This window comes from Bactrocera oleae, chromosome 3 (genome assembly GCF_042242935.1).
Source record: "Bactrocera oleae isolate idBacOlea1 chromosome 3, idBacOlea1, whole genome shotgun sequence".
In the NCBI taxonomy this organism is placed as follows: domain Eukaryota; kingdom Metazoa; phylum Arthropoda; class Insecta; order Diptera; family Tephritidae; genus Bactrocera; species Bactrocera oleae.
In genome coordinates, this window is record NC_091537.1 from 35,432,199 (window position 1) to 35,445,578 (window position 13,380).

Consider the following 13,380-nt stretch of genomic DNA (forward strand, 5'->3'; position numbering starts at 1 on the left):
GCCGAACATTGAATATTCTTGCAATTTACAAGAATCAAAGTTATAGAAATATTTCCAGGTTGAAAAAACGATTAAATAAGTAAAAAAATGCAAAGCTCGCAACCGATTATTATATACTCTCTTAACTTATAAGGGGTAAAGGCGATTAAATAACGTTTTGCAAACTTAAATTTAAAAAAATTAAAATATCGTTATATTGTATTATATTTCTCATATTAGTGCTTCAAAGAAGATGCTTGAGATTCGATTATACCTCAAACTTTTCGAAGACTTTAATTTCCACCTCCGTTAGCTCATTTTTGACGGCACCTCGATGTCGAGAAAGGTGTTTATCACATATTATTTGTGCATAAGATCTCCTTTCCGCCTTAACACTATAGCGTGTAAGCCATAGTCGATCAACCTACCTTTGCTGGAGTCCTTAACAGCTTAACCGTCGGTATTCTGCCCCTACAAGTACAAGTCCATGAATCTCTCCAACGTTTTCAACAAAAACAAGAATATGCTAATGAGTCTGAAATCCTTAGAAATGACGTAAAAGCTTTGATTCAACGGAAAGTGAGCGTCTAGAAGTAGCTTTACGGTTCATTCACCAATGCCATTTCTTGAAAACCTCAGTGGAGTAGGAGCCTACTTCCCATTTTGCTTCAGTACGAAGCTCTTTTGGATTTCTTTTTCTGAGAGTTGTATACAAAAGTAACAAAGTAAACTCTAGTGGCGCCATCTATATGTCGTTAGAGTCTGCTATCCGTTATCGACTGAAAGTAAAAATTTCATGACATTTCATCTATTGGAAGTGAAGTTATCGCGATTTAAGTGTCAGTATGTTTTTGTCTTCGGTGCGAAAATGAGCTTCGAACAAAGAGCCAACATTAAATTTTGTTTTAAAATTGGTAAAACAGTTACCGAAACGTTTTAATTGATGAAACAAGTTTATGGCGATGATTGCCTATCCCGTAGCAGAGTGCACGAGTGGTTTCAACGTTTCCAAAGTGGTCGTGAGGACATAAATCCCCATGAGCCGAAATCCAAAAAATCGTGCCTGGAGAAGTCCAAAGTGAAGACAATACTGATTTGTTTTTATGACGGGTATTGTCCACAAAGAATTTGTTCCACCCGGCCAAAACGTTAACGTTCTATCTTGGAGTTGTGAAGCGTTTGGTGCGCCGTATTGGACGTGTTCGGCCCGAATATCGCGAAGATGGAAGTTGGCGTTTGTTGTACGATAATGCGCCGTCTCATCGATCGACGCGTGTGTCCGATTATTTGACCAAAAATCACATTTTAACAATCAAACACCCCGTATTCACCTGATATGGCACCGTGCGACTTCTATCTTTTCAGACAAATGGATTTGCCGATGAAAGAAAAGCGTTATGCAGACGTGGAGGCCATTAAAAAGGCTTGCACTGGCATACTGGCGACCATACCGGGCAACGAGCTAAAAAACTCGCTCGACATGCTTTTGGACCGTGCAAAAAGCAGGAGACTATTTTGAATAAAATAATTGATTTTGCCGATAAAACCATTTGTTCTGTCTTTTTTTTAAAAGTCCTATTTACTTTGGAACGCACCTTGTAAATAAGATTAAAAATTGCATATTCAAAAAAATACCTATCGGTCTTTAATGTAATTGAAATAAATCCGCATTATTACACCATATAAAAATATAATTAAAATGCTTTGCTTGCATTTGCTTTTTTAGTTCTAATGTCCTTTTCCTCATTTTATGTTCAGTTTTCATAAATTTTGAAATCACCTTTAGGTTTTCATCTTTCTCTAATAAAATAATTTATTTTAGTGAATTTAAACTACAAATAAGCGCTACGAAGTATTGCGTTTTGTCAGTATGATAACGAATCACAAATTTGTTATACGCACAAGTTTAACACTTGCTTACGCAATACAGAGTGCCGCCATTGCGAAGGGGAAAAACGTATGCGTTAAATTTACAATGCGCTTATCGCCATACTGAGTTGCATTTTCACTATAGCGAACATTTTCACTAGTGCAACGCCTTACATATACCATGTTTACTTCATTTCTACTCGGTTATATTCTATAGCATTGTATAAGCCTACAAGTAACTAAAGAATCAGCTGTTTCCTATGTATGTGAAACAGCCGTGATCACCTGATCGAATCTGCCTTTTTTTGACACAGAGATGTAAATGAAAGGATGTATTGTAGTTTAACAACTTTTTTGTGAACATGTATTTGTAATGGAGAATATTAATGAAAACTTTCAAGAATATTTTCGACACAAAAGATTATTATATATTTATTGCTTTTCCTCACCACCTCCGAGGTTGCAATATAAGCACGTTACCGATCTTTGAGTGTTCGGTTCCCCAGGAGGCCTATATTCACCCATATAATATAAACAGTTCTAAAAAAATCTACTTTTCATAACAATTCTAACTCGAAAATATATATACATAAAATCAGGTACATGAATCAGGTTCATGAATATTAATTACATTAACAATATAAGTAGAAATATTCAACTTGATTTAAACGAATACGAAAATAAATATATAAAAATCAGGTACAATTCAATTGTATTCATGAACAAATATAAGTGCAAACTTGTATTAATTTTAACAAAAACAAAAATAAATATAAAATTGAGGTACAATTCAGGAACAATAACAATAATCAAAACAATCTACTAAGTAATAAATAATATTTACAAAATGTTCTAAATCACCGTTACACAATAATATATTTGATAAAATTGGAAAAATTAAATAATATTTCAATCCAATAAATAATAATTTAAATAATACTATGTAAATTTTACCTTTAGGAATTAAAACAACCGAAAAATATTTGAATATGTAATTGAACCATTCTTAAAGTTATACATTTTAAAACATAACACGGCAACACACTATAGCAGATTTGTGTCATTTGGACGTTTAAGTAATAGAATATTAGTTGGCCATATATGCAAATCTGCGAATACTAACAATTAGTATATTAATTTAAAATTTCTCGTAAACTATAAAATCTAACAATCAATATTAACTATTTATAAACTAACTAAATAAGGTTGGCAAAAATTCCCCACTGAACCCTCTACCACAGATTCACGACACAAGCGTGGACGAGCTAGCAACAGTAGACGTGAGGAATCTAGCTAAGGTCAGACTTCTTATCTGTGTGTTCGGTGTTCCTCAATAACACAGCATACAGATAGGGAGCCTTACCATGGTAGGGGGTACTATAAAGGGCTGGATCAAGGCGTCATGCGACCCGTGCCGAGGATCAACTTGGCTGGGGCCCTTAAATAGCCCAGTTTCGAACGGAGCTTACGGATACCTGGCGCCCTTCGTAATAAGATAGCCTTACTTGCGCAACGGGGGCTAAGCGCAAGCGGACACACTTTCCCCACACTCGTGGGACCATATATTAACCGAAACAATAAACAAACTTAAAACAAAAATCGGAGAGAGCCCGGATCTCCAGAAAAAAAGTCGAAGGGGGCTAGTTGCTCCAAAAAAAGAGCAGCGTTTGGAGCGAGCTCGGCAACAAACATCAAGAGGACAGAAGCGAAGCTTGGCAAGCACTAGTAAAGGGGCAGAAGCTAAAGCTGGCCCACAAAGAGTGGTAGTGCCGGAGGCAGCCAGACCCAAACCCTGCAGCCAAAACACGGCTGAGAAGCAGGGGGAGGAAGGAGATGCCAAAGGGGCTGCTGTTGGAAGTGCATCTGCTAGGGAGTGGCCTGTATTTAGCATTCAGGACCCGGCAAAGGCAAAGTATGCGGAGAGACGACGCGCCGCATACCTACTAACGTTGGTAGAGTTAAAGCCGCCAACGAAAGAGGAGCTAACGAAGGAGCTCCAAGCATCGATTAGCTGCGAGAGAGCAGTCATACCCAATTTCAAGCTGGAGCCGCCCGTAAAGGCAGCCAAGCGACAGAGGTCAGCTGAAGAGGCAAAGCCGTCAGCCAAGAGGCCGAAGTCAAAGGGCGTAACGACCGCAAAATCATTTGCAGAAGTGGACCGGAACCGAATTGTCATTGGTGTTCTGGATGAGGGAGATCCCGAAGGAAGACTCTCCAGAGCCTAATGGAAATGGGTGCAGGCTGTGCTGACAAATGTGGCGCTATTAAGCAATCCGGGTCCGCCACCGTCATACACAGATGCCGGCTGGTACCAGGGCCAGATCACAATTATTGCTTGCGACGACGAGAGATCGGTCGCTCTATACAAAGCTGCTACAGCCAAGATGGAAGAGGTATACCCCGGTGCAAAATTGGTAGCAGTGGACAAAAAGGACATACCATCGATACCAAGGGCAAGGGTATGGATCCCGGCTACATCATCACAGCCGGACCAGATTATGCAGCTCATAAGAGCCTGCAACCCGAGCCTACCCACGGAAGGGTGGAAGTATGTCAAGACATTGGAGACCAAAAGGGCCACGATGCAGGTTCTACTGTTATTAACGAAAGAACCCATCGAACCGCTGGTGAAAAGTGGCGGGGAGGTAAATTACGGGTTCAATAACAATAGTTAATGTGTCTTCTACAAATTAATCTTCATCATAGCAAACTACAGCCTGAATTTGTTCTCATTCAGGAACCATGGGTTAATGGAGGGCGTATTTGCGGACTGAGGACGCCGAACCATAAGTTACTTATGGCTAATTGTGAAGGTAAAATCAGAGCCTGCGTAATGGCAAAGAAAAACCTTAATGTTTTTATATTACATAATTACAGCAACAACGATACAGCAGCAGTAAGCTGGGAAACGGGCACAAGCAGTTACCGGCTGGTGTCATGCTATATGCCATACGAGCAAGAGCTGGTGCCACCTCTGATGGTAAAAGAGGTGGTACGGGATAGCGAGGCATCCAAGTGCATGACGATACTTGGATGCGACTCAAACGCGCATCACACAATCTGGGGCAGCACAGACGTCAATGACAGAGGTGAGTGTCTTTTTAATTACCTACTAGTCACTAAGTTACTGGTGTGTAATAAGGGAAGCACGCCAACATTTATTACAAGAAACCGACAAGAACTGCTGGATATCACACTTGTGTCGGAAGAACTAATTGACAGGGTAACCCAAGGGTTCTCGAAGAACATTCCTTTTCGGATCACCGATATATTGAATGTACAATAGAGGAAAGGGCCGATAGAGGCATTAACTTTAGGAATCATAGGAAAACAAACTGGCAGGTGCACATGCAAGAGCTGGAAAAACGTATCCCTATGATTCTACCGTTTCAGCCCAATAGCAAGGAGGATCTAGATATCCTCGTTAATCGACTCACGGAATTGTGCTGGCAACCATTAGAAGTGGCTTGTCCAATAACACGAAGTAGGGGTGGTCTCTAGAACTTAAAAAGCTACAGAAAGAATGCAGAAAGCAGTTCAATTTAGCTAAGCAATCCCAAGGCGAGTCAGACTGGGATTATTATAACAACCTCCTTAGGTCATACAAAAAGGAAGTTAGGAAAGCAAAAAGAAATTCATGGAAATCTTTTTGTAATGATATCGAGAACACGGCGGAAGCGTCTCGACTTAGGAAAATAATGGCACAATCGGTGCATAGTATCGGTTATCTTTAGAAGCCAGACCGAAGTTGGACGGTATCCAGTGAAGAGTCCCTGGGGCTACTAATGGATACCCACTTCCCAGGCAGCTCTGAAAGCCATGCTGCTGAATATACTCAAGACAGTGGAGCAGAAATAGACTCCACTCTTATAAACATAGTGTCAGAAAGCAACTTATGCTGGGTATAAAAAAGCTTTAAGCCCTTCAAGTAGCCGGGATCAGACGGTCTATTCCCGGCTCAATTGCAGCAGTCGCAGAATTACATAATGAATTGGCTAATTGCCATTCTTAAGGGGGCGCTGCAATTAAACTATATCACTTCGCTTTGGATGGAAGTCAAGGTAATATACATACCAAAGGCAGGCAAAAGCTCGCCAATTAGCCTCTCCTCATTCCTTCTAAAAACGCTGGAAAGACTAACAGAATTACATATAAGAAACAAACTGAAACCAGAAAAGTTGGCTGGTTCGCAGCATGCGTATTCTAAAGGAAAATCCATAGAAACAGCACTAAGCTGTCTGTGGTGGCGGAGATTGAAAAATCTCTGGAAGTTAAAGAATACACTCTATTTGCCTTCTTAGATATAGAAGGAGCCTTCAATAATACCCAGCCTAGAGCCATACTGAGTGCGCTTAAGGATCTGGACATCTCTGAACCTCTCAGAAAATTAATTGAACAGATGCTCACGAGCAGGTCAATAATTTCAACGCTGGGAGCGTCAACGATGTGCAGATCTGTCCAAAGAGGTACACCTCAAGGAGGCGTATTATCCCCACTTCTCTGGGTCCTGACAATGAATAAGTTGCTGTTGGATCTAGAAAAGAAGGGGGTACATTGTATGGCCTACGCTGACGATGTGGCAGTATCGGTTAGAGGCAAATTCCCGAATACTCTCACAAACCTTATATAAACGATATTGGACGATATAAATCGTTGGGCAGTATCGTGCGGATTAAACTTAAATGCTGGTAAGACAGAGCTAGTATTGTTCACCAGAAAACATAATGCTCCAGAAGTTACGGCACCATTAATAAATGGTTGCAGACTAACAATTGGAGATAAGGCAAGCTACCTGGGACTAATCTTAGACAGGAAGCTTTCATGGAAACAAAACTTGGATGCTAGGGTCAAGAAGGCAGCCACAGCACTCTACGCCTGTAAAAGGATGGTGGGCCCCAAATGGGTGCTAACGCCTCGGGTAACTTATTGGCTCTATACAGCAGTTGTCAGACCAATCATGCCATACGGTATATTGGTATGGTGGCCAATAATGGAAAAGAAATACGCGGTAAAGCGTATGGAAAGTATACAAAGAGCAGCCAGTATATGCATTAGGAGCTCTTAGAACAACGCCAAGCGAGGCTCTAAACGTCATTCTACATTTACTGCCAACAGACCTGTTCTATAAGCAAGTGGCAGCAAAGTCAGCTCTTAGACTGAGGGAATCCTCCCAACTAGTCGCATGCAACAAGGCATTCTAGGATACTCAGTATATTCCCGTTCCTACCCAAAACCACGGATTTCCGCAATCCAATAGAACTGAAACTAAATTCGGTCCACAATATTGCCTTCCCTACAAGAGAGGAGTGGAAAAGAAACGAGGTGGACAGGAATACAGGAATTAGCATCTACACGGATGGATCCAAACTGGACAATCGAGTGGGAGGTGATGTCTTTTGCGCAACATTAGACACCAACATAGTCTTCCGTTTACCAGACCACTGCAGTGTCTTCCAGGCGGAGATCACAGCAATTAAAGAAAGCCTTTTGGTATTGGCAAAAAGTGTGCTCACAACAAGGAGCATATATATATATACGGATAGCCAAGCATCCTTGAAATCACTCAAGTCTCCAATGGTCTCATCCAAGCTAGTGAAAGAATTTCTTGACCTATTAGAGGATGTGACATCCTACTTCACAATAAACCTGGAATGGGTTCCAGAAATAGTGATATCCCTGGTAACTGCGAAGCAGATGATCTAGCCAGAACAGGCACTACTTTGCAACTAACCCCTGAAAAAGAGGGTATTTTTATGCCTCTGGCAACTTGCAAACACTTAATCAGCGAACATGCTATAAATATAGCAGAGTCTCGGTGGAGACAATCAATAACCTGCTCAACCAGCAGACTAACGTGGCAGGAATGGAGCGTGAGTCGCACAAACCGACTACTAAAATTTAAAAGGAATGATATAAGAACTCTGATAGGAGTACTAACAGGTCTAATTGGTAGACATGCCAGTACACCTAGCCTGTACCATACAACGACTATTGTAGAAGCTGTCAAAAAGTAGAAGAAGAGAAAACTGTAAAGCATCTTCTATGCAAATGTAAAGCTCTATACAGGAAAATAATCGCAACTATCGGTCGTGGATTCCTTGATGACGTTTCAGAAGTTGCTAATATAAAATTATTTGTACTGATGAACTTCATCAGGGGCACAGGTTGCTTCAGAGAAAAGCCGTTAGAGTGAGGGAACATTAGTCCCGGTGGTATCACAATGGGTCTCCTATAGGCCTAGGTGCGTCGTTAGACAGCCACTCTACCTACCTACCTAATATATATAATATATAAATGTTACCCAAAAAAAATATTGTATGAAGGAATATTAAGTTTGTAATGTATTTCTATTATAAATGCTAATAATTAAAAGCTCAATAAAAATAATTACTAAAAGTATGTAAAAATAGAAAGGAAAAATAGAACCATAATGTATAAAAATGTAATTTAAAAAAAAATTGTATTCAATAAAAAATTGAATGAGAATTTTAATTGTTTTATTTATAAGAAAAAAGGTAACCGATACGTTAGGCAGTCGTAACCAATAAATAACTAAACAAATAACTGACGAGGTAATCGATCAACCAGTTTTTTGTAAGCAAAAGATAACCAAACAAATAATGTATGAACCAGTTTTCTGTAACTTATAAATAACCAAGCAAACTATTTTCAGCAGCAGATGGCTAAGCAAACAAATAGCCAGCCAGAAGGGAGTGATAATAATTTCGCTCCCACCACACTCCACGCATAAGCTCCAACCTTAGATAAAACGTTCATGGGACCACTAAAGACGTACTACAGTGAGCAAATATGCAGGTTTATCCGGGAATATGATTAAGTGTTATTTAGTAAAATATATCTAAAGGTCAGGTTGAGTAAATAGCTGTAAATGCAAAATAATGCAAACCGCGGACGAAAAAAGGAAAAGGCTACTGTTTTAATTAATCACGGTATAAAAATATATTAAACAGAATATTAATACTTCCAAGAATTCTAAGCCAAAAGCAAAAGAACGGCTTAAAGCGAAGAAACTGTGTGAAAAACGAATCGTTAAATGTAGTCCTCTTCCGATTCAGAAGAATCTCCTAACTTTGCAGACTCAGACGGCGAAGATTTCCCTCCAAATATTTACCAAACAAAAGAAATAGAATGTCATGTTGATCTAGTGTAAAAAAAGACAGTGAGTAGCAACTATATGTAATATTATATATAAACTAACAAGTAAGTCTATTATTTCATCTCTCCAAATTTTTTCTGATACCATAACACAGTGGTCTACTTTACCCGAATACCCGCTAGTTTTTTGTTCATAAAATTTTGGAGACACCTCACTTTTTCTAATCTCAGACAAAAACGTTAATTCTAAAATTTTTTTAAAACACATTGATTAGATAATTGAATATATTGATATCTCGCTTACACAATTAGTATTATTTTGTCATTCATTAGGTTAGGTTAGGTTAGGAGGTCGATCCCAAGAAGGATCCCACTTGGACAGCTTAAGACGCCGGTCCGTTGTGATACCTACAAAACTCCTATAATTTGGATCAAAAGACCCTTACAAGCCGACGAAACGCTTTGTGCTTACAACATACTTGTTAAGACGGCCAATATCCATTTCGGCTAAGTATTCAGGTCCGCCAAAAGTGTGATTGCCGAGATATTTCAATCTCAACCTAGCGAAAGCCTGACATTGGAGGAGAAAGTGCCGAGATGATTCCACCTCGCCCTCCTCCATGCAACTTTGGCAACTAGGATCGGGTAGTACTCTAAGCCGTACCGCATGAGTGCCCATTGGACAGTGTCTAGTGAGAATTTCTACCATAGCGGCGAGATGCACTTTGCTCAGGGCGAGAAGTTCCCCCGACCTCCTGCGCTCCACTCTTGGCCAGAAGGATCGCGCGGTCGCACAGGAGTTGGGCACGCGAGGTCCATTGATGCAAAGCTATAACGCAAGACGTTAACAGAGATCCAACTCGATCCCATTCTGATGTGAGCGGGGCAAAGGTGCGACCCCTGGCTAGCTCATCGGCCTTGCAGTTTCCAGCGATTTCGCTGTGACCAGGCACCCAAACGAGCCCGATGTTGAAATAGCCAGATGCTACCTCTAGTGAGGACAGACACTCCTTGACTAGCTTTGATTGCACGGTTCGCGCGCTCAAAGCTAGTATTACCGCCCTACTATCGGAGTGGATGCTCACTTCTACAAACGAGGCTGCACTATGCAGCAGTACTTCAACCGCCACCCTGATAGCAGCCACTTCCTTCTGAAAAACACTACAGTGGTCCGGTAGCCTGAAGCTAAGACTGACGGAGAGCTCCTTGCAGAAAACCCTTCCTCCAACCTTCCCTCCTAGCCTCGATCCATCTGTGAAAAAGCTCACCGCGCCTCTTCTCCAGCGGCTTCTTCCCATCCACATGTCCCTCGTTGGAATATGAGCGGAGAAGGAGCCGCCTCGAGTGGCCTCAGTGACGCAGTGATCTAAATTTTCCGGAATGCAGCTGAAGGAGGAAAGAATTTCGGAGGGTCCTTGTTCGGACCTCTTCATAAGCCCAGCTTCCCTGAGCCTTAGAGCAGACTTCGCAGCAATACACCTAACAGGTGATATGTTTAAAATAGCATTAAGAGCTATTGTAGGTGTGGTCCGCAGTGCACCGGAGATTCCGATGAGCGCCGCTCTTTGGACCCGCTCAAGCGTTTTAGCCAGTGTGGACCTTTCGAGCGCCCTTCACCAGACGAACACACCATAGAACATTATTGGCTTAACTACGGTTTCGTAGAGCCAGAACACCACCTTAGGTGAGAGTCCCCACCGGGCTCTGACAACTGAAGCCTTCTTAACTCTCTCCTCAATGTTTGGCCTCCAGGAAAGTTTTCTATCGAGGATAAGCCCTAGGTATTTCACTTTATCAACAGGTTTGTCATACATTAAGATGAAAGAAAAATGGTGCCCACAATACCCTATCTTACTCTTACCATATATAATATGAGGCTTTTAACAAAAAAAAAAGTATGATTCTGTAATATGACATATATATAAATGTTAACCAAATTATTGTAAGGAAAATTTAGTTTGTAATATATATATGTATACACGACTATGTATAAATACTAATATTTAAAAGCTAGCTACTAAAATTTTTTAAATTATTGAAAGAAAGAAAATTTTTAAATTTATTTGTAATGTATATATGTATGTACACATAAGTTATACATGTATATGTATAAATGCTACTATTTAAAAGCTCATCTAAAATAATTATAAAAGTTTGTGTTTAAATAACTATAAAGTCCCCCATCCTAGTATACCGCTCCATCCGAGTAAATAATGACACACCCTAATACAACACACCACACCTTGGAACACAACTCACACTCACAACATACACGACCACACTACACAGAATGCCACCACACACGATGACACCTCACACAATCAACAATAAAAAGAATCTACTAGATTGAAGATCCAAACAATGCAACTCATTCACATTGTATAAGCCTACAAGTAACCGAAGAATCGCCTGTTTTCCTATCTGTGTGACACAGCTGAGATCTCCTGATTGAATCTTCCTTTTTTTACACAGAGATTTGAAAACAAAGGAGTGTAGTAACAGCTTGTTTGTGAACGTGTATTTGTTATGGAGAATATTAATGAAAACTTTCACGAATATTTTTGAAACACAAGGTTATTATATATTTATTGCTTTTCTTCACCACCTCTGAGGTTGCAATATAGGCGTGTTATCGATTTTTTTGGGTGTTGGGTTCCCCAGAAGGCCTATATTCACCCATATAATATATACAGTTCTAAAACAATATACTTTTCGTAATCAGGTTCATGAATATTAATTACGTTAACAATATACTTGTAAGTTGAAATTTTCAACTTGATTTAAACAATAACGAAAATAATTATACCAAAATCAGGTACAATTCATTTGTATTCATGAACAAATATAAGTGAAAACAATCTACTTGTATAAATTTTAACAACAGGAATAACAATAATAATAAGCAAAACAATGTACGAATTAATAAATAATATTTACAAATTATATGCCAACCAATATTCTACTACTAGAACGTAAAATTAACACTAATCTGCTATAGTGTGTTGCCGTGTTATGTTTTAAAATTTAAGAATGTTTTTATTACATATTCAAATACTTTTCGATTATTAAGATTTCTAAAGATTAAATTTACATTTATAAAGAATATCGCTGTGGGTGATTAAGAATATTCTATAAGTTACAAAAAACTGGTTCATACATTATTTGTTTGGTTATCTTTTGCTTACAAAAAACTGGTTGATCGATTACTGCCTAACGTATCGGTTACCTTTTTTCTCATAAATAAAACAATTCTCATTTAATTTTTTATGTATTTAATAAAATTTTTTTTTTTAAATTACAATTTTATATATTATGGTTCTATTTTTCCTTTTTTTTCATACTTTTAGTAATTATTTTTATTGAGCATTTAATTATTAGAATTTATAATAGAAATACATTACAAACCTAATTTTCCTTCATACAATAATTTTTTTGGGTAACATTTATATATATTATAATCGTTATTTTTTTGTTAAAACTCTTATATATAGTTTATAGATAGTTAATATTGATTGTTAGCTTTTATAGTTTACGATAATATTTACATTAATATACTAATTATTAGTATTCGTACATTATTATAGTTTATGATAATATTTACATTAATATACTAATTGTTTATATTCGCACATTAGATACATACATGTACTAATAGGTAACTTAAATTTAATCATTTATAATTTAAGAAGTAAAATGGTGATATTCAACTCCACCTTTCCATCGAAATTTACAAATATCTAGAATGAATAAAAAATCATTAAAAACTATTTTCTTTTGTATTTGTTAGAATAAAGTATGTACATTATATTTTAAAAATAAATGAATGCAAGTTTGTACACAATTCATATAAAAAATTTGAGGGCTACAATATTTGACATGGTACTTAACATAGATATGTTATCTACGGTTACCTTGGCTACACGTTAAGATACATCAAAAATTGTACTGAAATTTTAACATTGTTTACTTCCCGTAAGTAACATTTTGTTTGGTTCCCTTAACATTTTGTAGGACTTGAACTCAGACAATATAAAATTTGCAATAAGGAGCTGTCCTATACAAGCAGCACCACGAACGCTACAACTTGGTTTGGTCTTATCTGTGAACTCACACAGCAATCGTCGTTTACTTGTTTCAAATGATCAAGTTGTATGTATATATTTCATTCGCATGTCCAAATATAATATATAACAAGTAAGGAAGGGCTAAGTTCGGATGTAACCGAACATTTTATACTCTCGCAAAGTCAAATGGTATACTCGTTTGAGATTTCTTTGTGGATTGACCGTATCAGTCAATCCACAAACGAGTATACGATTTGACTTTGCGAGAGTATAAAATGTTCGGTTACATCCGAACTTAGCCCTTTCTTACTTGTTTAAGAGTACCGTTATATGGGGAGTGGGCGGGCTTGTC